Source organism: Mirounga angustirostris, unplaced genomic scaffold, assembly GCF_029215605.1.
Source record: "Mirounga angustirostris isolate CCGP_5_RB_7025 unplaced genomic scaffold, mMirAng1.0.hap1 SCAF_4, whole genome shotgun sequence".
Classification (NCBI taxonomy): domain Eukaryota; kingdom Metazoa; phylum Chordata; class Mammalia; order Carnivora; family Phocidae; genus Mirounga; species Mirounga angustirostris.
The window spans coordinates 146946901-146974295 of record NW_026991712.1 but is presented as its reverse complement, the minus strand read 5'-3'; the positions used below and the strand labels follow the sequence as shown (position 1 = coordinate 146974295).

At 53.1% G+C, this 27395-nt stretch overlaps 1 protein-coding gene across 11 annotated transcripts in view; it reads right to left on the bottom strand.

The window, feature by feature from the left end:
* The window catches only part of SSBP3 (single stranded DNA binding protein 3), a 163024-nt gene that overhangs the window by 73881 nt on the left and 61748 nt on the right, over window positions 1-27395 (bottom strand). Inside the window, exon 1 of one of the 11 annotated variants that reach the window (XM_064589091.1) lies at window positions 2906-2943. The exons of the other annotated variants lie outside the window; for them this stretch is intronic. The gene's annotated coding sequence lies outside the window, so the exon portion shown is untranslated. Of the gene's footprint in view, window positions 1-2905; window positions 2944-27395 lie in introns of those variants that run through there. 11 annotated transcript variants of the gene reach the window in all.

Genomic DNA, 27395 nt, shown 5'->3' with positions numbered 1-27395 from the left:
CAAGAGAAGGAAAGCGAAGCCGGTTCTCAAAAACAGTCAGCCCTGCATCCGACTGATATGTGGGGAAATGTCCCTATTAGGGTTTGAGGCAGCCGGCGCTGTGAGGAATTACTGGTCCCTTCCCCATGTATTCAACGGGCTGAGAAAACAGCAGGCGGTCAGCACGTTGTCTTCTCCATCACTCCTGACACCACCCGGTAAAACTCAAAGACTCTGGAGTGGTCCTGAAAATCCCCAACTCCCCAACTGCCCTGTACTCAGGAATAACCAAAAGCCTCAGCCACTGCCAAAAAAGGAAAAAGAAAGAAAACCCCAGGAACACAGCAAATCCATGTCCAACTCCTTTGCCCCTTAGAACAAAACCCATTGCGGGCGCACACAAAGCGGGAGAAGGCTGGACAAAGAGGAGGCCAGGTCACACTCGACAAGGCGCTTTCTTGTCGTTTCCAAAACAGAACTGTCCTCTATTAAAACACTCTTGTTGCTCGGATGGGGGGGGGGGGGGCGGCACACAAATCTCAAAACAAAAGACAAGCCGTGGCAGGGAGGGGAGGCCTGGAGCCGGCTCCTTCTCCCTTGCACGCTTCCCAAGTGTCTGAATGCCCGCAGATCTCAGCCCCAGTGCTGGCAGCTGTCTGTTATTATCCCAGCAGCTCTGAGGGCCCCAGCACCAGGGAGCGTGTCCCGAGCAGGTGAACGCCATCTGCCCGGCTCTGACGAGATGCCCGTCTTCGTGCCTGCCAGCAGGCCATGCAGACCTCGGGGAGGCACAGCCAGCCTCCCCCCTTCTCTGAAATGGTTCTCCAGTGCTCGGCCGGGCTTTCTTCTCTCTCCCCAGGGGCCGCGGGCTCAGTCACTACCTGGCATTTATCACAGAGGGGGAGCTCTTTGGAAAAACACTTGGTCACCTTTCATAGAAATTTCTAAAGGCATTGAGAGTATGTTTTTGCGGGGTGGGGGAGGTCTGCACAGAGTTGGGTATACATCGGGGAACAGAGCCCACCGACACACACCTTCCAGGGGTTAATTTTAAGAAAGATCTTTAATTGATCTACCAAGAGAAAAAAGTTTTCTACCTGCCTTTTAAAAAGCACTCCCCGCATTAGCTAAAACATTCCCAACACACCCCGGGCCCATTTCCTCCTGCCCCCACCCTGGCTGTTTTAATTGGGGTAAGTGGTTCCCTGATGCAATCTGCGAAGTACTCGTCCAGACCATGGGGAGAGGGAGAGCTAAGCGGAAAAGCAGGGCTGGGGTGGGCACGATCCCAGGATGGGAGCATGCGTGGCCTTCCCACTCTGCCTTTCCTGCTCCTGGGAAGAGAAGAGTTCTGCCTTAAGAGTATTTTCATGGGCTGGTCTGTCATAGAACCGAAATGCCTACAACCCATGTGACAGGCAAGGGCAACAACTCCACTTCCCGGGAGAAAGCGAAGCACATGTGACGGTGAGCCGGCGTGCCCGTGAGAAGGGTCCCCGTGGGTTCCCATCCAGTGCTCTCTGCTCCGGGAGCTAATGGCACCTGGAAGGAACACAGGTCCACCCCTCATCTCTCCAGAGTCTCGAGCAATAAGAAATCTGCGGTTTGATGTCTTCCGAGCCACACACGCTTCACTGACACCAACCAGTGACAGACTTCCTCTTAGTGAGGAAAGCAAGGTGGGGACGGGCACGGGGAGAGAACGGGCCATCCCAGAAGGGGGCAGCAGAGTTCCGGTCTGGCCTTGGGCGGCCTGGGCTCAAGGTAGAAACCCACCAGTGGCTGGGAGTGAGGACTCCGGTCCTCCCAGACTGAAAACACCCTGGGGAAGAGCTGAGCCACAAGGACTCTCTGCTTTGGAACAAAAGCCAGAAGGCAGCGAGGCAGTGTGGAGAACCTGGAAGTCAAAGCTGGTTCTGACCCCTACTAGACTGCGGGGCCCTGAGGGACTTCACGGGCAAAGAGAAGACAAGCAACCCACCTAACTCAGGAGACCACAGCGGGGCGTACCAAGGGCAGTGCAGGTGTGGGGCCTGGAACACTACAAAGGACCGTAACAGCAAGGTCTCCAAATCAAGTCGGCCTTGTCAGGAGCAAATAAGCAGGACATGCAGCCCACAAGGGTGATGCACCCTGGCCTTGTGACCCCCATCATCGCTGCCGTTACTCAGGGAGGGGGCTGCAAGCCGGGAGATTCAGGAAAGTAGCCCAACTACATTCAATGAGCAGCCCTTCCGTCCCCCACCCCGCTTCGCCCTCCACCTCATGCCCTGTGCATCGTAGAGGATCCAATTTCTAAGGTCTTCAGCTGGAGAACCAGCCAAATCATTATCACCATACAAAAGCAAGAAGGCAGCACACAGAAACAGTCCTTGAATTACTTCATCCAAAGGGAGCTCTGTGTTGTGTCCCCTGGTCCATGGTGCCGGGGTCCCAGTGGCATCCGCAGCGGTTGGGCAACCATGCCCAGCACACCATCCAGCTCGTGGAAGCTCTCATACACATCTGTCTCAGCCTCCACCCAACTGCCTCTCCCCAGCCTTCACTGGCCTAGCTGCCTTTTCTCGTTCTCATGCAACAAAGCAGAGCCCACAGGAAAAGGGCTCCAACCCACAGCACCAGCTCTGAGCTTTGTAGTATTTCAAAGGAAAGGGATTGTTTGGGGCAAGTGGTCACAGAGGGCTTCCTTTCACAAGGAGGGTGTAGCTCACGATGAGCCTGGAAGAATAGACGGGATTTCATAGAGGACCAGAGAACATGCTCCTGTTCACTCCTCCACAGCCTCCACTTTGGGCTCAAAGCAAAGTCACGACCTGTTCTCTGCCCTGAAGGCTGTCCCATCTTGTCACAGCTCCTGAGCCCAGTGTTCAAAGCAGACCAACCCCCATGCCTGGAGATGGCAGGACTCCAGACCTACTGTTCCCACCTGGGAGGCAGAGGCCACAGGACAGGGCCCAGCTGAAGCCCCTGGGAGTCTCCTCCCCACCAAGCTCTCCTTCCAAATCGGGGGATCGAGCCAGCTTCCTGGAAATGTCTCCTCCACTTTGAATCCACTTCGGAGAGGCAGGCTCCGGTGGGAGGCTGGGGAGGAGCTTGGGATGGGAACATCCTGTCTGCATCAGGGCAGGGGGGTGGGGCTCAAAGGCTGCCCACGTGTGCTTCAGGCTCCCCCCCGCCCCCCCCCCACTGAGCAGGAAGTGTTCATTCGACCGACAAACAAGCATCTGGGGGTCGTGGTAGGGTTAGGGCGGTGAAGCCAACCTCCGATTTGTGGAAGTGAATAATCCAAGACAATGGGTGTGTGACAGCAGAGAAATCAGGTCCAGATGCAGGCCAGAGCCAGCTGCCCAGGGACCAATCGGGTAATCAATCCTGTTGATATGTTTGGGGGAGGGGGCTAAGGCTACTGCCCTGGCAGACAATGGAAGGCAGCTGGGAGCTGGTCTTATGATCCACCCCCTCCCCAGCACAATCTGGGGGTTCTGTGTTCTCTTCTGCTTCCGGGCTTCCCTGCTCCCCAACCAGGAACTTGAGGGGAAGGGAGATGACCATACCAAAGCCAGCTGTGTGCCTGAGTTTTCTGAAATCAATAGCCAAGTTCTCTGGGGGCCGCGCCCAGGGTCTTGCACCAAGTGCTGGAGACTAGAGTCCCCCTCTCTGGGGTATGGCTGAAGGTTGCCCATCACCTCTGTGCAGAGGTCTTAAGCTGATGATACTGAGGGTCAAGATTGGCCAAGCTTTCCCCCAAACAAGCTTTCCTGGAACCTCAGGACAGCTAGTAAACAGCAACCCTGGGATTTTCACTTTGCAGACCTAGAAGGTATCAAGGTGGTTGAGATGAAAATGGGGGCCTGGTAGGGCCTAGCCAGCCAGTTAATAAGTAGCAGAGTTAGGCCCCGCACCAGACTTCCCTTCCTATCCTGGGGCTCTTCCCAGGCGCCCAAACGGCCCCCGCCCCCAATATGTAACCCTAGACCCAATCCCCAAGGGGAGACAGGATTACTTGGTTCTCTGGCAGACGGACGTGGGGGAGGATGACCACACAATGACAAACCACACCAACCAAGAGTGTGGGACACATCCCAAAAAGCAGGTTTAAAGACCTAACATGTAGCACAAACTCCGTGGAGAAGCAGAAAGAATAAGGGACTCCCCTACTTCACAGAGTTCTTATACCCACAAGAAGATGGGCATAAGAACCCTTCCATATGACACAATGTGACCAAGAGCCGTAGCCGTTGTGCCCAGACCTGGCTTGTGCAGTCTCACCAATGTCGGCGGGGAAACAGGGACTCCCTGCCCGGCACACACAGGACGAAGCCTCAAAATGCAAAAATGATTTGTTACATAGATTGTTACATAGATTGTTAACTGGATGGAAGAAAGCTGGGCTTGACACTTCTAACACTGCTTCCCAGGACAAATATGCTATGGCCTTAAATATTTCCTTAGATCCTTCCCCTGAAAGGGCCCTGGAGGAAAAGGGTGTGGGACAAGCAGCCTAGTTAGGCAGTAAGCACCCGGTCACTGACTGTACCCCAACAGGTACTGGGCTACTGGCTTCCAATGTCCCTTCCCAGCACGGCAATTCCATGAAGTCAAAGGTCACCTGGGTACAACTACTGGACAAGGAAGGAATACTTGTTGATCTGTCTTCCTTGCTGGTAAGGGAAGCCCTTGATGAACAGGGAAGGGAGAGGGGAGCTGAAAATCCCAAGAACAAAAGAACGGCAGCGCTTGTCACTCCGGCCCTGATCATCCATGGCACCCTCTCCAGCCATCTGTCACATCATATAGAAATTCCCTGCGTGTGATTCTGTCTGCCTGCAAAGACTGCTGGCTCCTATCCATCTCCCTATCCCCACTGAGCGTGGTGCCCAGGAGGCCCCATAAACATTGCTGAACAAAATGATGAGCCAGGGCATCACCAGAGCCTGCTGGTGCAGAGCAAGCACAGGCCACACCCATTCCTCAAGGCTGAGGCTCTCTGAGCCATGCAACTTCCTCTCCTTCACCTTGACGGCACATGTAGCTCATCCTGCACACACGAGCACGAGAGCCACCTGGTCTACCTTTGTTCCCACCAGCCACCCCCTCCTCTCTCTTGGGCACTATCAGTCCCTGGCAGTCAGGGGGCAGAAAGGACTCGCCACACTCCACTTGGCATTACAAGAAACACACAGCAGTCAGACGTGGTGGCTGGTGCAAAAGTAGAAAAGTCAGGGTTATAACATTTTTCATCTAGAGGAAAAAAAAAAAAAGAGCTTCCTTTAAAAACGTGTTTCATAATCCCCAGTGCAAGCAAAAATGCAGTTAGAATACCCATTTATCTATTCTAGCATCAGTGTAAATCAAGACAATCCTTTTGAAAATAATTTGGCAAAATGACTCAAGGATCTTGAAAGGAGAGGTCCATACTTTCTGACCCAGTAATTTCACTTCTGGGAATTTAGTCCAACGAAATCATCCAAAAATGAAATGCCAAGATGTTCACCGCAGTGTTATGTACAATGATGGGGTGGGTGGGAAGGGGGAGGACAGGAAGGAAGATCCAGTAAGAGACGAACAACAGTTAAATAAAACCTATGCAGCCATTAAAGTATAATTAGGAATTATTAGAAGCATACTTACCAAAAGAAAAAGCAGACCACAAACACATGTGCAGACCCGGACAGCATTTTGTCCAAGTCTAGAAGTTGTGATAAGATAATGGTGGAGGGAACGTTTTCCTTTCACTTTCCAAACTGTCCTGGCAAGTGGACCCTAAAGACAGGGCACCCTACTTAAGGTGGGGGAAGAGCCGTGCCTGGGTCTCCGTCCTCCTCCAACCCATGTACCTCGTGACCAGGCCTGGGATGTCAGCAAGGGGACAAGAAGTGGGAGAAGACTCTGAACCACGGCAGCCGAACCTGGTTCGCCGAGCTCTGTTAATGTGACACCTCCGAGAAGGACATTTAACCAACAGGAACGTCCTGGGAATATTTAAATACCCTCCCCAAACAACCAAACCAGGCAGGCAGGCTTTATATACGGTGTGCACGTGCATACCCACAGTTCTCAATATACAGAGACAGAGACACCATTCCATTCCCCAACAGCCGTGGTGGCCAACTTTCTGCCCCAATCAGCCATCTGGGGCTCAAAGGGAAGGTGTCAGATTGATCACCAGGGTTGGATTAAATTTTTTTTTCTTCTTAAATCCCCTTAACTGAGAAAGCAGCTTGAGCCAATTCTGCTTTTCTCACAGACACCAAAACACCAAGCTGTAGTTACACCAGTTCATCTTCACACCCCAGCGTTTGGGGGAGGGGAGGATCAAGCTTTCCAAGCAGCTCTCTGCAGTCTCGCCTCCAGGCGGAGAAGCTGGAAGCACAGGCTTAAAGGAACAGGATGCTGGGAAAGGGCCACATCCCCAGGGCCCCCACCCCCACCCCACCCACACCCCGGCCACCGCCAGGGTCTCGTTCAGAGGAAGGAGGTCGCACTGCCTCCCACTGGCCTCTCCCAGATCCCCAGCTCCAGGCAGGAGTCTTCCCCCTCCTCTGCTCTCCTCTGCTCTGCTCCTGCAAAGATCTTCCAGACTAGCACTCTGCTCCCACCAGCCTGACCTCCACCACTCAACATATCCTTAGAATTTACTGAAGAGAGTGAGGGGAGGAGGAAGGTTATCGTGTCCCAGGATATACCAGGCACCTTCTTCCCATGATCTCATTTTCTCCCCTCAGCAACCTGACCAGGGGGTGTATTCCCATTGTATAAGTGAGCAAATCGAGTCTTGCAAATGCTGCACTTCTGTGGCTGAATCCTTTGTATTCTAGTTCTACACCACATTGGCTGTTGCAGACCACACTCAACAGAGGACAGGGAACCAACCACTACTGAGCACTGAGTATGTGCCAAATGCTCCTACACACCGCTTGCTTTTTTTTTTTTTTTTAAGATTTTATTTATTTATTTGAGAGAGCGTGCATAGAGGGAGAGAGAGAAGCAAACTCCCTGCCGAGCAGGGAGCCCGAAATGGGGCTCCATCCCAGGACCCTGAGATCTTGACCTGAACCGAAGGCAGACGCTTAATGGACTGAGCCACCCAGGCGCCCCCTGCACATACTCTTTCTAACCCTTATAACAACGTGGAGAAGAGGAACTCTAGACTCATCCCCAATTCCCAGATGAGAAAACTGAGGCTCAGAGAAGAGCTGACTTCCTTCTCACACAACTTCTGCGCGATAAGCTAGACCTGACCCCACCCCCGCCACTGTTCAATTGTCCAAAGCTCCTCCAGGAACCAGGCTGCAAACCATCTGTGTAGCTCCCAGCCAGGTCTACACACCTAGCAGTGTGTAGGTACTCCAGCCATGTGCTTTTGTTGTGGGGGAAGGCAGAAACCAGGGTAAAGGAACTCCTGGGGATTTATCTCTAACAGGGGAAATTTCCAAACACACCAGCAGAAGTAGCAGCATGGGACAGGGGTTCTCCTGGGAGGAGGGTGCTGTGCCACCGCTCAGCAGCTTCTGAGCCTTACCACCCACTGAGCCCACCTCCAGTCCAACAACTAGGAAGATGCTTAAAACCCCCCACTCCCAGGAAACCCACTCTGTTACCTGCTTTACCACCCAGACCCTCTCTGAGTTCGTTAATGATAAATCTTCCAGGCAGGCACCAGCCTCCCGGAAGCGCAATGACCACCTCCAGGAAAAATGGCCAAAAGCAGGTTCTGCATCAATTTATCAGGCTGTAAAAAAGGGTCCTAGAGAAAGAGGGGGGAAAGCAGTGAAGACATGGTGTTTCCAGTATTTTTACTGTCCTTTCGTTGGCCTCTTCTCTTTCAAGGAGGCAAGTGGTTCGGGAAAGGCCTAAGGAACGAGCCAACCACAAAGATTAGTGCTCGGGAGCCCGGTTTCAAACTCACTATCTGGACGGACTCCACAATTTTTCAGGTTCTGACAGGAAAAGGAGGGCTCTCTCAGCTCACAGAACCCCCTGAAATCCAACAACTGGAGGCTACCTCCGGCTGCTCCCGCCGTCATGGACGCTGGGGTACCTGCTCCACACCAGGCAGAGAGGAGCGGGCAGGGTTTCAGGGGCCAATCAGATGTGCCCCTGGCCTCCAGGGCCTTCCAGTCGAGTGAGAGAGAGATTCCCCACAATCACCAGTGACTTCCAAGGGAGGAAAAGCAACAAATAAAAGTTATGTGGAAGATGGGGCAAAGATGGGGCACCTGGGTGGCTCAGTTGGTTAAGCGTCTGCCTTCGGCTCAGGTCATGATCTCAGGGTCCTGGAATCGAGCCCCGCAGCAGGTTCCCTGCTTAGTGGGGAGCCTGCTTCTCGCTGCCCCTCCCCTGTCCACTCTCTTGTGCTCTCTCTCTCAAATAAATAAAATCTTAAAAAAAAAAAAAAAAAACTTATGTGGGAAAAAAGCCAATCTCTAAAGATGAGAAATGCTGGCTCTGGGCTCTGGCCCCCATTCCAAGAAAAAGAAAAAGAAAAAGAAAAGAACCAAGGAGGAGAGAGGCCCGGCTTTAAAGACACCAAAGACAAAGGTTACACTGAAGGGGTTTTAAGTTAACAGCCCAGTTACTGGACAGTTAGGATCCCAAGTATCATCCAGGTGCTAGGAACCTGGAGCAGAGTCACACAGACAGGCCCTGACTTCAAGGAACCTGGGTGGGGCAGATAAGCACAAGTACTTCAACACACAATCTCAGTTAGTCTATCAACTAGCACCGTTAGCTGACAAATGGAGACATTCAACCAATGCATCTGTGGGATGAATGACTAATGGGTGTGCCTTGCGAAGGCAGAAAAGGCGTGCTGGGGGAAGAACCTGGAGCCCAGCCATGCAGGCAAACTTGCCCTCCAAGAAGCAAAACGAGCATCAGGCAATCCTGGCTGGGGGGGGTGGGGGGTGGGGGGTGGGTGGAGAGACGGCACACTCCAAGGCACAGTGACGCAAGGAAACGTGGCATATCCAGGGAAGTCCAAGAAGCCCCTCTGTTCATGCCTGAGGGACCAGGGATGCCCCAGGCAAAGGCGCTGAGCCCACAGGGCCTTGGGCCCAGCTGGAGAGCACAGGCGGCATGCATCCTGAAGCAGAAGAGAAGGCAGGCGTGTCCAGACACAGGTGCACAGGGCCAGACAGCCACTGCAGGGCAAGAGCTCCGGTGGCAGTTTCCAGGTGAGGAAAACGGGGGACTTGAGTAGGGCTGACACTTGCTTGAGGTCCGGCGGCTGGAGGGTGTCCATCCCTGGCTTCTGTCCCGGGGCTCCTTTCATCCCACCCTGCTACTGTCCTGAGAGCGGGCACTGCATTACCTAAATATTCCACAAATGCTGCAGAGGCTCTTCTGGATGGATCTGCACAAGCAGGTGGCGCAGCTCTGGGGCCCGGGTGGGCCTTCACCTGCCTGAGCCCCAGCTTCTGCCTCCCGTGAAAGATGAGGAATGCATGCTACACCAAGGGAGCTGCCAAGCAGATCAAACGAAGATGAGTACAACTCTGGCATGTTGACTTGCTGCTGGTAAGCCCTCTGAGGGTGGCAGACTAGTATCAGTCACTCATTCAAACATACTTGAGGGCCTACTATGTGCTGTTTTGATCAGGAAGAGCAGAATGAAGGAGAGGGAGCTGAAGACCACCAGGACAAAAATGGACAGAATGCTTCCCATAGTGGACGATGGGGGTGGGGGTGCAGTCTGAGGCCTTTGGCCTATAAAGTGAGGGGTTGGGTAAGAAAGGAAGAGAGTGAAGCTATGATGTTTTATGCAATGCTTGATAAAACCAGAAAGCTGGTTGGGAAAGAGGCTGGGAAAATGGAATGTAAACTGCTCTACCCTGCCCCCTTCCAAAACTCTGGGCCTGAAAAATTAGTAGGTCTACCCAACCTCCAGGGCTGTAGTTGGGGCACAGCTATGGCCATGGTTCCAGCTTCCCAAGGCACAGTTGATGAGATCACTGTTCAGGAAGGTTCTTGGTCTGGTCACAAGTATCTGCTATCCTGCCTGTGGCCGGCTGGCTGGCTGCTGAGAGAGTAATGCACAGTTTCGGGCAGTAAGGAGGTGGTGGGCAGCGCTGATGCGACTACAGAACTGCATGGACTCGAGCGCTTGGGAGATGTGCTGCAGCGCTCTCAGTGAAGATCTGGGGCTGGGGCACCTGCAATGCTTCGGTGGGCTAAGGTGCTGCATATGAGCAGCCGTGGCCAGCAGCCACCAGCAATGACAATGGCCAGCCTTCTCTGATCTGGGCCAGGAGGCAAGTCCCTCAAGGACCCACAATTAGCAGCTCTCTCTCTCTTTTTTTTTTTTTTTAAGATTTTATTTATTTATTTGAGAGAGAGAGAGAGAGAGGCAGGCAGAGGGAGAAGGAGAAGCAGGCTCCCCACTGAGCAGGGAGCCCGATGTGGGGCTGGATCCCAGGACCCTGAGATCATGACCTGAGCCGAAGGCAGACACTCAACCGACTAAGCCACCCAGGCGCCCTAAACAGCTCTTTCTTATCACTACCACCTAATGATGCATCTGGCACGTAAATTCAAGATAGCACCTACCGAATACCGAAAGATAATGGCCAGGCCAAGTCAAGCAGGGACACAGGATGAGCATTCAAGAGATGCAGAAGGCAAGGCCCTTTCTCCCAGGATAGGCAAAGGGAAGAACAAGAAGGGACAGCTGTGGTCTCCAAGAAATAAGTCGGCTGTCTCCCTTGCCCCTCCAATCAATGAAGCCAGGTTCAGACAAAACCAACAGCCCACTTAGACCTCAAATGTTAAGTCATCTAGTGTTGTTACCAGGTGGCTTTGAAAGTCCAACACAGCATGTGTCATGGGGCAGACACCCCATACAATCACTGGTTTCCTCCAAAATTGCACCCGGCACCTTAAGGGGGGGTGGGGAGGGCTGGTAATAAAAACAGACATGTTCCCTGCCTTCTGGGACAATACTGATAAATAATGACTTACACTCCACAGGTCTATTCACTGAACCCTAGCCTATGATTTTCAAGGAACTCAGGAGAAGACTCCGGGCTTCCTGGACAAAGAAACAGCAGGATATCTGAACTATGAGAACGTTCCAGGGTAGGGCAGAGGAGAGAGGTCCAGCGTCCTTCACCCTCCTCCACCCCATCCAAGCACTGGGAACCACTGGTCAGCCCTGGAGCAAGTCAATTAAGCTCCCAGAGCACCTAAAACTACTCTTTAGTTGGGAAAGAAACAGCTTTGAAAAAAGAGAAAAGAAAAAAGAAAAACCTCTGCCTCTAGGGCTTAATTAGCTTTGTAAAAGGCCAAGAGATGCACAGATAACACGTACTTTTGCCAAAAGAGGAGAAAAGTAAACTACTCCTGGAAACAGACAAGATCCATGTCCCCAGCCCCCAGGACCCCTCTAGCAGGTGGGGCTGAGAGTCAGGCCCTGGAAACCAGTTCCTCCAGCGGGGCAGGATGCCAAGGCATCCTGCTGGAATGAGGCTCCCCATCTTCCCCGGAGAAGGTGGTGCTCCAGCCTCCTGTCCCAGCCTGCTTGCCAGACCCTGTCCCAACAGGCAGAGGAGGACTGCTCCTGGCCTCACCTGCCATACTACCTGCCTTCAGGCAAGCAGAGGGCAGAGAGAAGGCCTGCAGAGGTGGTGGGTGGTTGGGGGGAAGGTTCCATCTTGGATTCCAGAAGCCTGGATTCCAGTGACAGGGGAGACTTGCTGTGAATTCATCCAGTTCAAGAGGTGAAAAGTACTGACCCTGCAAGGCCTATGGATGGAAACCATCCACCTCTGCTTCTACCCATTAAGTAAGGCTGCAAAGACTGAGGGGAAGGAGGTGGGGAACTGGCAAAAACAAGAGTCCCCTCCCTTCAGGCTGGCATGGGCCCACCTCAGCAGGATAAACAAGTGGGGTACAGCAGGTATGCTTCTGTGCCCCCCCCATAAGATTTACTGAATATCAGTTATTGAAAGTCGGGTGGCACAAGGTATTATGCTAAGCCTTTTACAGAACCTTCTCATTTAATCCTCAAGCATGCTTGCTGAGTGTGCGCTCCCCAGTTTACAGACGCAGAATAGAGAAGCTGGGGGGGCGGGGGGGAATGACAGAACTTGTTTCTTGGAGATCACAGCTGTTCCTTCTTGATCTTCCTTTTGCTCATCCTAGGCCCCACTCTTCCAAGTTGCATCTTTTCTTTTCCAAATACCGCTGAATTCCTGTGGTCAGTGACCAAGAAAGCTGCATTCAAACCCAGGTCTGTGGACTCCAAAGCCCCAGCTCATGGGCACCAGACGCAGGGATGGACTCTCAACAGTCTTTGGGCCATGGGCAAAGCCCCGTCAGAACAAAATCCCTCTCTGGCAATCAGGGAAGAATCAGAGAAGGGGCCTGCCCCTTTCAGACAGTCCTCTGCATGGGCCCTATACCCTCGCCAGTCTCTGTGCCACCCCAGGGGCCACTGCGGTCTCTGGCGGCCCTCACTGACGACAGCCCTGGTCCCCACCCCCAGAGAACACTGTTCGCTCATTGATCCCATGGGTCAGGCAGCGGGAAAGAGCAGCAATGCTCAAGGCCAGTGTCCATCCCCGGGGTGACCCCTGGAAAGCCTGCACAGCTGCAGCTTCCCCTGCCCACCCGGCATTCCATCCCCAGGGCAATGGAAGCAGGCCCCACTGGAGAGCGAGGAAAGGAGAAAGCCAGCCTGATTTACAGAATTTACCAAATGGGTCCGTTTTTCACCAAGTTCCAGGGCTTTGGGGAAAACTCCAGGTTTGTAGGAGAAGGAGATTAATGGCAGGGAGTTAATGGGGCAGTGATATATCCTGCCTGAAATTTTCTGAAAAGTTCCGTGCCAAGGTGTGCAAGTCCAGTGGACCTGCTGTGATTTAGTACGGCAGCCCCTGAGAACAGGCAGGCCCACTATATCGGTAAATCTGCTCAACGAGATCGTTTCTGGAGGGCGGTTTACAAGATATATGGCCTGATGTGTTGCCAAACTTCCCAGCTAGCTGAGCCCCAAATGTGAAGACAATGGGAGAGCCGAGGCAGAGAGCTGGCCCCCCTCTTCTAGGAGAAGGTGGGAAAAGTATGTCGGGAGCAGCCAATGCTGGAGAACCAAGGAAAGCTGAACTTAAGTTCTCTGGCTTCCTGCTTGGGCGTGGGGGAGGGTCCAAGAACAAAGGAACTCAACAGAGGAGAGCCAAGAGGGAACTCAGACATCACCCACTGTGGTACCATCTTATCACTGAGAAGACAGAGTCTCAGAAGCTAGCACACACACAGCAGCCTGGTGTCTCGGACCAGGATCTGACTTTCCCTGGGCAGTTATGCCCCTGCCCACCCACCCCCACCCCCGCTCCAGACCCCAGCCAGACCCCACTGCCCAGGCCTGCCCTTTTCTCAAAAAGCCTCGCCTCTGATCACACAGGGAGAAGGCAGGATGCCATCGTGCCTCTCCAGACCCACCAGCTCATCTGGGAGCTACAGACATTGCCTAAATGAAGGCAGAGAGAGTCACTGAGGGTACAACCCTCCCCTTCAACCAGCCCTGCGGGGAGAGATCACACACGCCACCACAGATCTTTCCACAGGCAACAGATGCGATCACGATCATCGTCCCAAGATGAGATGCTCCCTCCCTCTGTAGCTCCTGCTGATGTAAAAGTCTGTATCAGATCAATTACAACACCATCATTCCCCATTACCTTTGCTGGAGGATTTGATTATTGGATTAATTTATAATCTGCCTTCCTGGTTGTTTTTTGCCTATTGCTCTCTTTATACCAAAATCACATGTAAGTAGAACTTAATCAAACGGCCCAAAAAAGGTGTTTGAATGTCTCGACTGCTGATGTCAATTCATTAGAAGCATTACTGCTTCTCCTCTGATTTTCTCAACACTCCTCACCTTATTCTGAAATTCCTAGAACCAAAACCCTTATCTGTGTACTTAACACAGTGGCAAAGATAATCCAAGGGAAAGTCCTGCTTGACATCAGGGCTATGCTTTCCAGTGGATTTCCAGCGCCCACCCCAGCCATCTGGGACACTTCCGCGCCATGGCTCAGTGGGCACCAACCGGGAATGGGGCACAGAGGGCCAGGTGCTGATGCTGGGTCCCTTTCGGGGAGAGGGTGCTGCTGGTGGCTGCAGCAGTGGGCTCAAACTCTCCAACTCGCTCCTGGAGCTCATGGTAATCTGATGATCGCAGTGGATAATTAGAGTCTCTTATCAAAACAATTAGCGGATGAATGAACAGCCAGCTCGGTCTCCAACATAACTGCATGAGAGCAGCAAGAAGCAGGGAGGCAGAGGCAAGGGAAATGACGAATCGCAACCACTGGCCATCCTGCCTGCGCCTGGGGACCGGTGTTGTTCCAATTCTAAAGCGCACACGGCGCTCCAGCCTCACCTCGGGCTCCTCTGCGCACGCCCACCACCAGCAGCTGCCCAGGATGCCCTCCCCAAGCGCCTTCCCTTTTTCCGCTCCTACTCTGGGAAGTATAAGCCTCGCCCTCCTCCACCCTCTTCCCTGCAGGGTTCCGTGCATACCCTCTATTTACCCAGGCTGGGACACCCCAGGGCAGCACTCAGAGCTCTTACTTCCTGGGGCTACGGGCACCCGGTAGGGGCTCCGTAAATGTCTGTGGAGCCACCGAGCAAGCAAGCAAGCTCGGCCTGCTTCTCTCCCTCACAACTAACTGCGAAGGGCTCCATGGGAATACCCAGGCCGTTCCACCCAGTGCCCCCGTCTGCAATCTCATTAGCTAATGTTTAAAATTCAAAGCTCCTCCATCATTCCCGTGTCTCCCCATCTGTAAACAGGCCTGTGGGTCCAATACCATTTGTTTCCACCAGCGAAATACACAAGGATTAGCCAGAAAGCCCTCTGGAAACATAATCCGAAGTAGCCTGGATCGTAAGGTGGGAACAATTTGCCAGAAGAGGTGGTCCTTCCTGTTTGGTTTTTGGACCTAGGAAATGAGGCCAAGAAGGTGGGGGACACCCAGAGATCTACAGGGCTCTCACCAAGAGGCGCCCCAGGGGAAGAGCCCCCAGGTTTCTAAACATGACTCAGACACTGGCAGGTGGGGGTGCACCATCTTGGGCCCAACCTCTCTAGGGTCTTACCCCAGGGTCACCACAACAGTGATACATTCTGGAGTGTGCTGGTGCAGGGGGGTGCCCCCACCCCGTTCCTAGTGTGCAATGGAAAGGGAGGGAAAAGGAAAGAAAGAGAAGAGGAAAGGGCAGGGCCTAAAGCAGAGTTCTCCATCTGCTTTTGTTTTCCACTGCGTTCCTTTCAAGGTCTGGGTTCTGCTAAGCCCCCGAAAGCCATGGCATCATCTGTCCACTTCCCCCTTTGCAATCTGCCGCCCTGCCCACTCTTGACAGCCATCAATCACTCTGTAATGTGCTGACCCCAAGGCTCAGGGGACGGAATCTTCAAGTCAAATGTAGCCGTTAACATAAATAAAGCATTGCCCTGGATTTCTTTCTTTCTTTCTTTCTTTCTCTCTCTCTCTCTTTTTTATGATTCTGCAGCTGCTGCTGGGGACTCGGTAGGCAACAAAAGTGAGGCCAGACAGGCAGAGTAGAATGGCAATTCTACTTTTCTGAGTCATAACAATTATGACGTGGTGATAAGAAACATTTTCTATGAATTTTTAAGCACCAGTTATCCTGTTTTGCAATTGTCCCCTGGGAAAGAAGGACAGATTCAATGGGACTGAAGGCTCCAAGCCAACTGTCCTGAGCAAGGCAGACCCCGGAGTCCCTCCCACAGCCCACCCCAGCACGTCCCCCTAGCCAGGGCTCACTCTGCATCTTAAATAAAGCAGTGTCCTTTAAGCACATTTACATGCAAACGGCTTCCATGTACCAAATATAGTTCCGTAAGCCAGCGTTTATTTTTAAACATGAAGAAGAGTCTCCCATAATAAAGCTCATGATAAATGTTATGATCCTCCAAATGGTTTTCAGGGGAAGAGGAAGAGCGACTAGGGGAATGGGCGGGAGAACGGAAGCTCTCCCCCCACCCCGGGAGTGTGTGTCTCCCCCCTTCCGCGGCTTGGCCCGATGGCCGTCTGTCCAGGCAGACCGCCCTGCCCTCCCGTCCTCGCTCCTGTGCTCTGTGAGCAGCATACCAGGGCCTAGTAGGGGAGTGATGAGCACAGGCAAGGTCCGCGATGCCAAAGGGACAGTCGTCAAGAGCTCTAACCTGCTGCGCCAGAAGAGGGCAGGGGCCCTGTGAGAGCCAGATGTGTGCAAGAGCTCTGTTCACAGGCCACAATCAGGGCCTTTGAGTCAAAAACCAGGCCCACTGGAGACTGTAGGGCGAGGTAACTACAAGCTTCCGGCTCAGCTGCTGATCTTCTGCGTGGCCTTGGCCGAGTCACAGCACCTCTCTGGGCCTCCATTTCCTCATCTTTATCATGGCAGAGGTTAGCCTAGAGAGAACCCGCCAGGCTCATTCCAGACCTAACTATGCATGACTCCCTGTCAAACCAGAAGCTCCCAGGAAGCTCTCCCTCAGGCAGAAGGCGGCTTTGCCCACTGGGGTTTCTAAGTTCCTCAACAGCGTAACAATGTCTTGACATCCTCGCTCTCATCTTGAAAGACCCTGGGGTTCCTCCAACTCCTTCTGGGAGAAAATTCAACAGCCTGGTCGCCGGGGTGTCTTTACAAAAAGCCACACACCATGAAAACAGGATATAAAAGCCCACAGACTGATTTGACCCCCTAGCGGCATCTCCCCCACCTGTGGCCCAACCCCCTTCCAGAACTGTCACTGAGTGTAGATGGTGCCATTACCCCAACCTTGGAAATGTGGTGCTTTGCACCCCCACAACAATGGGGGCTCCCCTGACACCAGGCCTAACTTCCTCCAAGTTATATTGGAACAGGGGAGCCAGGGTTTGCCCATCTTGGGAGACCCAGGGCTGGAGCGTATACCTTCCCTCCCTAGATCCTCTGAATGGTGGCTTTTCATGGGAAGTGAGAAGGGTCCCCATATGGAAGTAGCTAGAAGCCAATGCCTGTTTCACAGGTCCAACAGTAAAGTTCCAAAAAAATATTCTGTTAACTACCAGACTCAAAACTGGGGAAACAAATGTATCTCCTGGACTTTTGGAAGAAAGGGACTTTGAGAGTCTAGTCCCTAGTCCCCACCAAAACTCTGTTCCTGGAGGAGAGATGGACGCACCACCGAAGGTGAGGAGGGTGGCTGTGAGTCTGAATATGCCCGTGACCCTGAGAACGAATGACAGACTTTTTTAAAGGCTGTTCAAAGCAGTCCCATTAAGAAGGCTGCATATTTATCTTTCTGACCTTTTTTTTTTTTTTAAGATTTTATTTATTTATTTGACAGAGAGAGACACAGCAAGAGAGGGAACACAAGCAAGGGGAGAGGGAGAGGGAGAAGCAGGCTTCCCGCCGAGCAGGGAGCCCGATGCGGGACTTGATCCCAGGACCCTGGGCTCACGACCTGAGCCGAAGGCAGACGCCTAACGACTGAGCCACCCAGGTGCCCCGCTTTCTGACATTTTTAAATATGCTTCAAAAAGCAGATTCTTAAATCAAGGTGCATTTTTAAAGGCATGTTGTACCAGGGAAAAAACCGCTTCCTTTCTCCCTTCAAGGAGTGCGCCTGCTGTGGAGCAAGGATTACTGCATGTGACAGAGTCTGGGCCTCCTGCACAATCGATACTGACTTATGTTTTGGAGGTGGCAGGACAGCCGGCCAGGCCGGGGCCTGCGACCACACACAGCGCGCCCGTCAGAGCCTCTGCCTCCTACCCGGGCCCCCAGGCTCAGCCTGGGCCCCGTGCTGCAGGGGAGCTGAACTCACCTCAAGGAAGCCACAGGCTCTGTGAGGGCTCCCCAGAAACAGACATTTTCCAGACCGAACTCAAGGATCCAGCTCCCCCCCGTCAACTGTTCCAAGGCACAATCCCAAGCAAGGAACCTCCTGCTTCTCAGGCATCCGGACGCCCCGGCTGCACGTCTGAGAACTGGGGGAGAGGCTGGCCTTGGTGGCTGTCTTCCTCACCCCACAGTGCACGTTAGGGCTGGGGCAGGCAAGGGAGAGGAACACTGGATGGCTTTTTCGGTGGATTTTGGTCACATGTTGCATCAGCTGCGGGGAGAGCCTTCACCATGTACGCTAAGGAACCGTACATCCCAAACGATCCGGTTTATACCCACTGCCTAACATACTGATGCATAGCATGGCCTGGTTACAGAAATATCCCAGTTCAGATATTATATGGTCCCTAATATACACACACCAGAGCCTTGAACCAAGGGAGGAAAGAGACCTGCATTAATCCCTCACTGCAGGAAGCCCCCAGGCAAAGAGGGCAGAACTGAAAACCTATAGGAAACTACTCTCAAGGGCTGTCACCCGTGGGTTCTCCATCCCACCTGAGCCCGAGGGAGACCTGGGCCAAGCTCCACCATCAATGGAAAAAAGCAACAATCCATAAACTGCCACCACCATGGAGGGAGGGCTGCCCCAAGGAGCAATGGTGCCAGACGAACGAGGATGGGTGGCGACCATGAGGGACATGTCAACCACCTTACCTTACAGCCCTGCTTCACCTGCAGTTCAGAGGGAGTTAATAATGCAGCCCCTAGGGTCAGCCGATACGACCCACTCACCTCTGTTCCTGTTTCATTCACTCTGATGGTTACCAAATTCTTCTTGGCATCAAGTCCAAGATGTTACTAGAAATCAGCCTGCCAGGAGACCCTTGAGGTAAAGGGGAGCAGGGGTGACCCCCTTCCTTGTTCACAGGATGTCCCTCTCTACCATCACCGGCCACCTCACCTCCCCTTGGCCATTCTCCACCAGACTGAACAGAGGTACTCAGGGCTCCCTGCCTGTCACGCCCACGGTGAGAACACAAGGCCTATCTGCTGACAGAGCCCAAATCTCAGTACGACCGACAGCTCCAACCTTGTGCCATCCAAAAACATTCCTCCCTTGAGCCCGAATCTGAAGGACATAACAGGCTCAGAAATCCCCGCAGGACAGGCTCCCACCCACACCAACACCGGGCAGCAAAGAAACACCATGAACAGATGGCCGCCACAGCCACCTTGAACTGCGCCACCTCTCCGGGGCACTCAACTCTGGGTAGGGGATTGCCACACCAAGTAGTGGGGACGGGGTCCTGGGGTGCCTGTTTAGGCAGAGCTCGGGAATAATGAGGAATCAGCTAATTACAGTCACTGAAGGCACTGTTAAATGGTTTATTAAACTTTGCAAAGAAAAATACATCAACATCCATCAATGCAAATGCTTTTCTATACATCAAGCCCTTGAATATTTCCTCACTGTAAGTAGAAATAAAGCTTTACACATGTGTACCCACATACGCATACGTCCCAGTAAGATAACCTCTGTATGTAAAATCAACTATATAGAAAGAAGTACATGCCTGGCTGGAGGGACAAAGGCATAGTATCTGGGTGAGGGCACATTATTCCATGCAAGTGTGTCCATGCATGGACACAATACTTAGACCAGATGCTGAATCATTTCCAGATGCTACCGTCTAGGACAGCCTTTGTCAAGGAAGAGGAGAAAAAAGCTTGCCCTTCATGTCCAGATACTTGGGTTCAGGTTACATGAAACAGGATTAGTTCAGAAAATAGTGCAACTTCACAGCCAAGGCAAAAACCAAAGAACAAAAACCATGTAAACAGCCCACAGGACTAAGGGGCTGAGCAGTCACAAAAGGCTGAAGACTCCTGGTTGAACTCTAACTCTCCTCCCTCCCCGACACGTGTGGTCTCATGTGCAGGTGGGGGGAGGTCCCCCCTCAGGCCTAATAACAGGGCTGGCATTCCTCCCACGACAAAATCCAGGGGCGTCCAATACAGGGGAGAGGTAGCAAGGCCCGGCCCCTGCCTGTGCCTGGCTGTCATGCCTGCCTCAAGGCCACGCCAATCAGCTGACCAACCCTCCACCACCACCATCTCTACCCTGAGCAGCCACCACCAAGGACGAGTAGTGTTGGCACCCACAGCATGCGTGCACAGAGAGAAGAACTGGCAGCGAAGGGGCCAAGAATGGTGGGGTCCCATGCCCCAAGTGTCCACCAGCACCCAAAGCCAAGGCAACAGTCCTCTGGTGAAGCCAGAACTCTGAATGCATGCATGCCCCGCACTGCCCCGCACCAGCCTTTCCCACCAGCCCACGCCACCTGCCCTTCCCAGGAGCCTCCAAGCACAGGTCCACGTGGGTCCCACTCACTCTCTTGAAAATCATTAGTCACAGACCTGCAGAGCTGGAAGGTCACTGGAGGTTATCTAGTCCAAATCATCTTATCTCCCAGATGAGAAACCAGAGCTCAGAAAGGTTAAGCAACTTGCCCAAGGTCACACAGCTCGCAAGTTGAAGAGCTGTGACTGGATCCCAAAGCTGCCTAGCTCAGCCCGCGCTCCTTCCACTCGGCTAAGTTCCCGTAAACCAGCTGCTGCTACCAGTCCTGGGAGGCAAAGGAAGTGACAACGGGGATAATCAGACAGCGGCGGCCAAGGAAGGCGGCGGCGGCAGTATGGGCCAGGAAGCCTGGGTGGCAGACACAGCCACGGCACCAGTGAGCGCTGCAGGAGAAGCTGCAGCAGGCACAGGCCGCAAGGAAGCCAAAAGGGGAGGAGGGGGCTGTGGGAGGGAGGGGCCCGGGAACCGGCAGCCAGGAGCCCCGGGTTCCAGCCCCGGGTTCCAGCCCCCGCTCCGCCACTGACAACTGGTCATGCCTCGGCCGGGTCAAGGTACAGCTGTGGGCCATTCCCCCAGGTGGACAAGAAGACCCTGCAAGCCCCCCCCACCCCGCCCCCATGTCCAGTCTCCCGGCCCTGACTACAGCTTCGGCCGCACTTGCCGGTTATGTGGCCGCGGATAAGTCACTTCACCTCTCTGTGCCTCCACTCCCTGGCCTGAGACAAGGAGGTGGCAGGGCTGAAACCGCGGCTCCTTGGTAAGAACTCCCAGGAGGCCAGGTAACCCTAAGGAGCGCCCCCAGATGCCCTGGCACCAGGAGGGACCAGAGGTGGCTGACAGGCTCCCCCGCACTACCAGCCAACGCTGTCGCAGGACAAGGGGCCCACGTGGGAGTCAAATGCATCGGAGTCAGGCTGAGTGCCCACCAGGGACTGGAGGGGACAAATAAAGTGTGTCACTGCTGGCACTCGGGTCAGGAGGCGAGCAAACACATGCACACGCCTCCTCCCACGCAGCATTGTTCCCGGTGCCTCCGTCAGCACTTCTGCCGGGCTTGACAGCCGGGGCTTCCTAATAGGGCAGGCTGGACCCGGCGGACACCCGGTCACTTCCCCTCTTGTGGTCTGCGGGGACGTGCCACTGCCCGGGGGTGGGGGAGGTGCCAGGAAAGCTGGGCTTGTCCTCAACAAAGGACTGGGAGCCAGCCAGCGCCTCGGAGGGGCCCCGGGTGGTCTCCTTGGTCCTCCCGCCTCTCTGGGCATCCCCGATGAGTGGGCGGGCACCTGGCAGTGAGGAGCTCACTACTTCCCTCCAGGGGCCTACTCTGTGACCACCTGGGGTCCAGATTTAGGAGAGCAGAAGCCTCTCCTATTTACACATCCACCCGCAGGCTGCGGTTCTGCCCCGGATCCAAACACAACAGCATCCTGCAGACAGGCCGCCTCAAAGAACAAAGGGCACGGCCGGCTCCTTCCCCACCCACCGCCCCCACCCTGACCACTTCTTGTCCTCTCCAGGGCTGCGAGGCCTAGATACTAAAGACTCCAAGCCAGACAATTCAGGTTTGAATTCCAGCTCTGCCACGTCCAAGCCCATCATCTTGGACCTGTAACTCAACCCCTCTGTGCCTCAGTTTCCTGATCTGTAAAACAGCGTAATAACAGAACTGATATGAATAAACGGTTTAGAACGGCGCCAGGCACACAGTGAGGACCATTCAGAGGAGAAGGGCGTCAGTAAAACTGCCTTCAAGCTCAACGCCAGCCATCCCCTTCGGCTTTCTCTATCCAGCACCTCCACCAGCTGCTGACCCTCTAGTGCGCTCCAGACAGCACAGGCTCGGGGCTCCAGGCGGCTCTGCCACTTCCTTGCGCTGTGACACGGGGCAAGAAACTCCATCTCTCAAGCCTGGGTTTCCTCCTCCGAAGAAAGAGGATCCTCTGACCTACCTCAAAGGATGACTTTAAGGATGGAACGATAACGCATGGAAGGCACCTCGCTACTGTTATAAACTATTAAAACAACAACAACAACAACAACACCCTTCTCCTTTTGGACACGATCCTTGTTCGGCGAGCCTGCATTACTTTCTTTCAGCCAGGGCCAACCACTGGCACACGGACCCGACCGTCAGGTAATGCCGAGGGTCACTTTCTCACTCGCGGTTCAAATGAAGCTTCCCCATCCTGTGCCTGTGAAGTTGGTATTTTTTGAACCCGCGTACGGGACTTTACATTTATGCCTATTAAATTCCATCCCGTTGTTTTCCACCTGGAACGGGAGCGGGGAAGATTTGCTCATCAGCTCGGAGGTGCCATCCCCAGAAGCACTGCAATCCCCAAGAAGTGACAGGGTCACTCAGAACTAGGAAGGGGACAGCCACAGCTGTGAGGGCCCGGGGCCAGCTCTGACCTCCGTCTGCCCAACGCCAGAACACGAGAGACAGCTCTTACTACCCGAGGCCTATCAGGAAGGAGGGAAAGCACCATGCTTTCAAAACTAAAGCCACATGTGCAAACCGTGGTCGTAAGCACAGCCCCTTCTTGAGGCCTCCACTGCATTCCTCCCCAGAAATGTGTTTCATTTTTTCAACATAAACACAAATCAGATTTATTACATTCCGCTGATAGTTCCAGGATGGGGACTGAGAAAGCTGTGCTTCCTGGGAACAAAAGGCACTCGAGCCTAAGTGTGCAAGGAAAAGGACTGAAAACTGCCTCCCGACTCTGGGCTCAGTGACTGCGGGCCACTGGCGGAAGCCTTCATGCAGAAGGACCTTTCTGCCATCCGCCCTGTAGTGGCTGCAGGACACAGAGGGAGGCTTAAGGATGGGGTTCAAGATCACACGCCCGGCCAGACTGCAAACTGGCCCGCCACAGTCCGCAGAGATTCACGCCATTTAAAGTCTCAGTCTCCCCTGAAGCCAGACCTATCAATTCCACGAACCCTTTCTGCGACCCAGAGTAGCCCAATGAGGAGGGAGACTCATCTGGGCCTGTCCTCGGGGGACAAGAATACAGGCACCATCGTAGAAGACAAGGACTCCGTCCCCTGGAAGGTGGTGGAGAAGCAGTTGGGGGGCTGGGTTCTCACTCAGACTTTTAGTTCCTATGACTTCTCCCAGGCTGGATGAAGCAGAGGGATTCCTGGGGTATGCAGGCAGGAAAAGGAAGCAGTTGGGGGAAGGGCAGGACACATGAGTCTCACAGAAGGGAGGCCTGGGAGCAAGAGCCAATGTGACATCATGGTGCAAGTACGAGCACTAGAGCCGGAGAGACTCAAATTCCAGCCTCACTGCTTCCTGTGTGGCTTTGCACAGATGACTTAACCTTTCTGAGCTTCAGCTACCACATCTGCAGAAAGAAGGGAATGAACGGGACCATCCCTCAGGTTCTCCTAGCAATGACCCCCCAGGTTCTAGCCAGGAATTTCCGCACCTTTGGTAAGCTCTATTTAAACCTTTCACCAGCCATCCAGAAGAACTATAATACAGTAAGGCGCCTAGTTCCCTTTCACCTACTGAGTCTTTGTAGTAGGCAAGGCAAGCAAGTCTAGATTAAACAGATACTGCCTGACATGGCCCCCTATCTTGGAGGACCCACCCAAATCCCTCCTAAAACCCTCAGAGGCCCCGGCTCCTCACCTCCCACCCTCCTCCCCTCCTGCTCTGGGGAAACTAACAAGAAGGAACTGGATTCCATTCCTGCCCAAGCTCAGTGGGCACCCCAGCTGCCATCCACCTGGAGGAAAAAAGCCAGCACTGGCCAGAGCCTCCCAAGCCCTGAGAGCCAATGGGCACCTGGCAGACGTCCCACCTCTGCAGACTGGCCTGCTTCAGCAGCTTCTCAAAGTCAACAAAGGAAGGTTTTCAAATCCTAAAAGGCTTCTCAAGCCCCGTCTAATCTGTCTGCCATTTTGTTTCGTCTGCTCAGCTCAAGTCAAGGGGAACTTGACATTTGGAATACTAACTGCAAATAATCCCACACCAAGGCCCGGGCTGGCATGCTGCAGTGTCAGCATGTGGCTCACAAGGATGGTGGGGACACGCCAAGACATTCCAGCTATCTGCAGAGGGTCCCAGAAGGCACATGTCGGGTCAGGCCCCACGGCCACCCGCACAGGGACCACGTAGAACTGTTAGCTACCCCAGGGGCAGGACTGGATCGCATTCACTGCCTTCTCAACACCCCGCCCATGCGTGGTGGGAGAGCTGCTCTGTTGGATGCTCTGCTGGCAGAACCTGTACCAGATAAATGAATGCCCACAAACAGTGGAGGTGAAAAGGTGAAATGAGCCGGTACTCTTGCAAACTCCAGATGGGAGGCCCTGCTCTGAAGCAGCCAGGCCATGCTGGGCTGCCTCAGGCCAAGTGCTCTCTGCTCTGTACACTTTCACTGGGCAACACATCCCACAGTTGGGTCTTCACAGCGGGATCCACCAGCAGCCCCGCCGTCCCTGGGCTACAGGCCTCAACCAGCAGGATACGCAGGTAGGACCACACGCTTGGCCCTGTCACGCATGCTTGGGCTCGGAGCACAAGACAGGCCAGGGCCCAGGGTCTGGGGAGCCAGCTGCCTTAACCCATCCTATGCAATAACCCACTCTGGCCTGCTCTTTTAGCAGGAAGAGGTGCCGGAAGTGCCAAGAGGCCTGGAGAGACAGAGACTTCAAGGGCAGGCTTTGTGTGGCCCAGGCTGACCTCCAGTCTCCAACCTCTGAAGCAACAAGAGCTTGGCTGACACACAGCATTTTTTTTTCCCCCTCAAACTTTTCAAAGACAGCAAGCCCTTTGGGTATAGAAATAAAATCCCAGGACTTCAACTGAGTAATGAAATAAGATATAATGACTTAGAACCACCCACACCATCATGTATGTATACAAATAAAGCTCAACAGCAAATAGAACCAAAACGTATACTTGAAACCTCTTGTCCCCCAGTTCATTAAGTCAACTCCTACAACTCAACGCCTCCTCCAGGAAGCCACCTCTGATGTCCGGTGTGGTCCAGGTGCCCCTCTTCCACGTTCCCACAGCCCCTGTGGCCCCTAAGACAGTACAGGGTAGCAGTACCTACAACAAAACCCAGCCATTTCCCCGACTAGACTATGAAATCCTTGAGGGATAATACAGTTGACCTTGAACGACACGGGTTCGAACGCGCATGCCCACTTACACACTGATTTCTTGCAGTGCAGTACTGTAAATGTATTTTCCCTTCCTTATGATTTTCTTAGTAACTTTTCCTTTTCCCAAGTTCACTTTATTATAAGAATACACTATATAATACAAAGAACTACAAAACACGCGTTCATCCACTGTTTATGCTATCGGTAAGGCTTCCGGTCAACAGGAAGCTATCATTAATAGTTAAGTTTTGGGGGAGTCAAAAGTGACACCTGGGAGTTCTACTGAGTGGGGGCTGTCCCTTAACCCCTTCATTTGTTCAAGGCTCAACTTTGCTTTCCAAGTACCTGGAAAAAGATCTGGCGTGTATCTCACATGGAAAACCCATCTGTTGAATGTAATAAAGAAGTGGATGAGGACAACAGAGCCTCTTGCCTCTGAGGCTCCCTTCCATCCCAGGAAGGAGTCTGCAGAGCCCTGGAAATCTCAGCCCTAATAAGACAACTCCGACCTATCTAGGGTGACTGCATGGTCACTTTGGGTCCCTCTGCTTTTAGAAAAATATACGAACCCAACGGGCACAAGCCTGAGTTTCCATACAGACCAAGGCAGCAAAGGGAGTTCTCTCTTCCCGGCTGAGGCTAAACAGGGACCCAACCACAAACATCCAGTAATGCTGAACATGACGTGAACAATATAAAAATAGCCGCTCTATCTCTTGCCCCCACCCTACTCCTCAGCAACACAAAGGGCAGAACAAAGTGACACCCCTAACAAGCCTTAGCTTGTTCCAGCACGGACAGCCCCAGCCTCCTACATCTGGACCAGCTGCTGTGAGCCAACAGGGGATTCCAAATTACATTTTAATGACCATAATTTTTCACAGGTACCTGAAACCAGACCATGACAACAGTGCAAGAAATCCCCAAGTATGATGCATGAGGTCCATGTTACTAGTTAGTCTTCTGCGTACACACCTTTCTCCCCATGGCCTTCATTTCATGGGGCACTTTACAGTTTGCAGAATGCTCTCAAAGGCCTTCTCTCTCCCACAGGCTCCAGATTAAGACAAGAGGGTTTAATAGCAGCTTCTAAAGCATGGTGGCCTCTACAGAGACCTTGGTTGTTTTTTTTTTTTTAAAAAGGAAAGTTGGGGATTGGGGGTACAATTCCTCTCCCACAGGGTGACTAGGAATATTAAAGATCAAAGGGAAAGCATAGTGCAGATTTTTTAAAGAGAAAGCACCTTTAGAATAACTCATGCTGGGGGCCCCTCGGTGGCTCAGTCGGTTAGGCGGCTGCCTTCGGCTCAGGTCATGATCCCAGAGTCCTGGGATCGAGCCCCGCATCGGGCTCCCTGCTCAGCGGGAAGCCTGCTTCTCCCTCTCCCACTCCCCCTCCTTGTGTTCCCTCTCTCACTGTCTCTGTCAAATAAATAAATAAAATCTTTAAAAAAAAAAAAAAAAGGATAACTCATGCTGGATGGATGGTAGGTGCTTAACAGACACACATGCTCAGATAAATGAATGCGAACTCTAGATGGGAGTGTGGATGTGTCTATACAGCTAGCAGTCAGGAGAGTGAGCTGTGGAATTAATCTGCTTACACCTGAATCCAAGCTTTGCAACACTTGAGCTGTGGGATCTTGGGAAAGTTAATTAACCTTTCTGGGCCTCCATTTCATCAACTTGAAAATAAGGATGAGAGTAAAAATTACTTCCCGGGGTGACTGAGAGTCCAGGGAAATAAACGCAAGTATAGTACTAGCAGGGTACCCAGCCCTAGCACATGATAAGCACTCAAAAACAGAAACAAAAACAAAACCTTTCCTTTCCTTTTTTTTTTTTTTTTTTGGCTGGGGGAGAAAGGAATTAAAGTGCCTTAAAAGGAGGGAAAGGCGGGCGCCTGGGTGGCTCAGATGGTTAAGCGTCTGCCTTCGGCTCAGGTCATGATCCCAGGGTCCTGGGATCGAGTCCCACATCGGGCTCCCTGCTCCTTGGGAGCCTGTTTCTCCCTCTGCTTCTCTCTCTCTCTGTCTCTGTCTCTTGTGAATAAATAAATAAAATCTTTAAAAAAAAAAAAAAG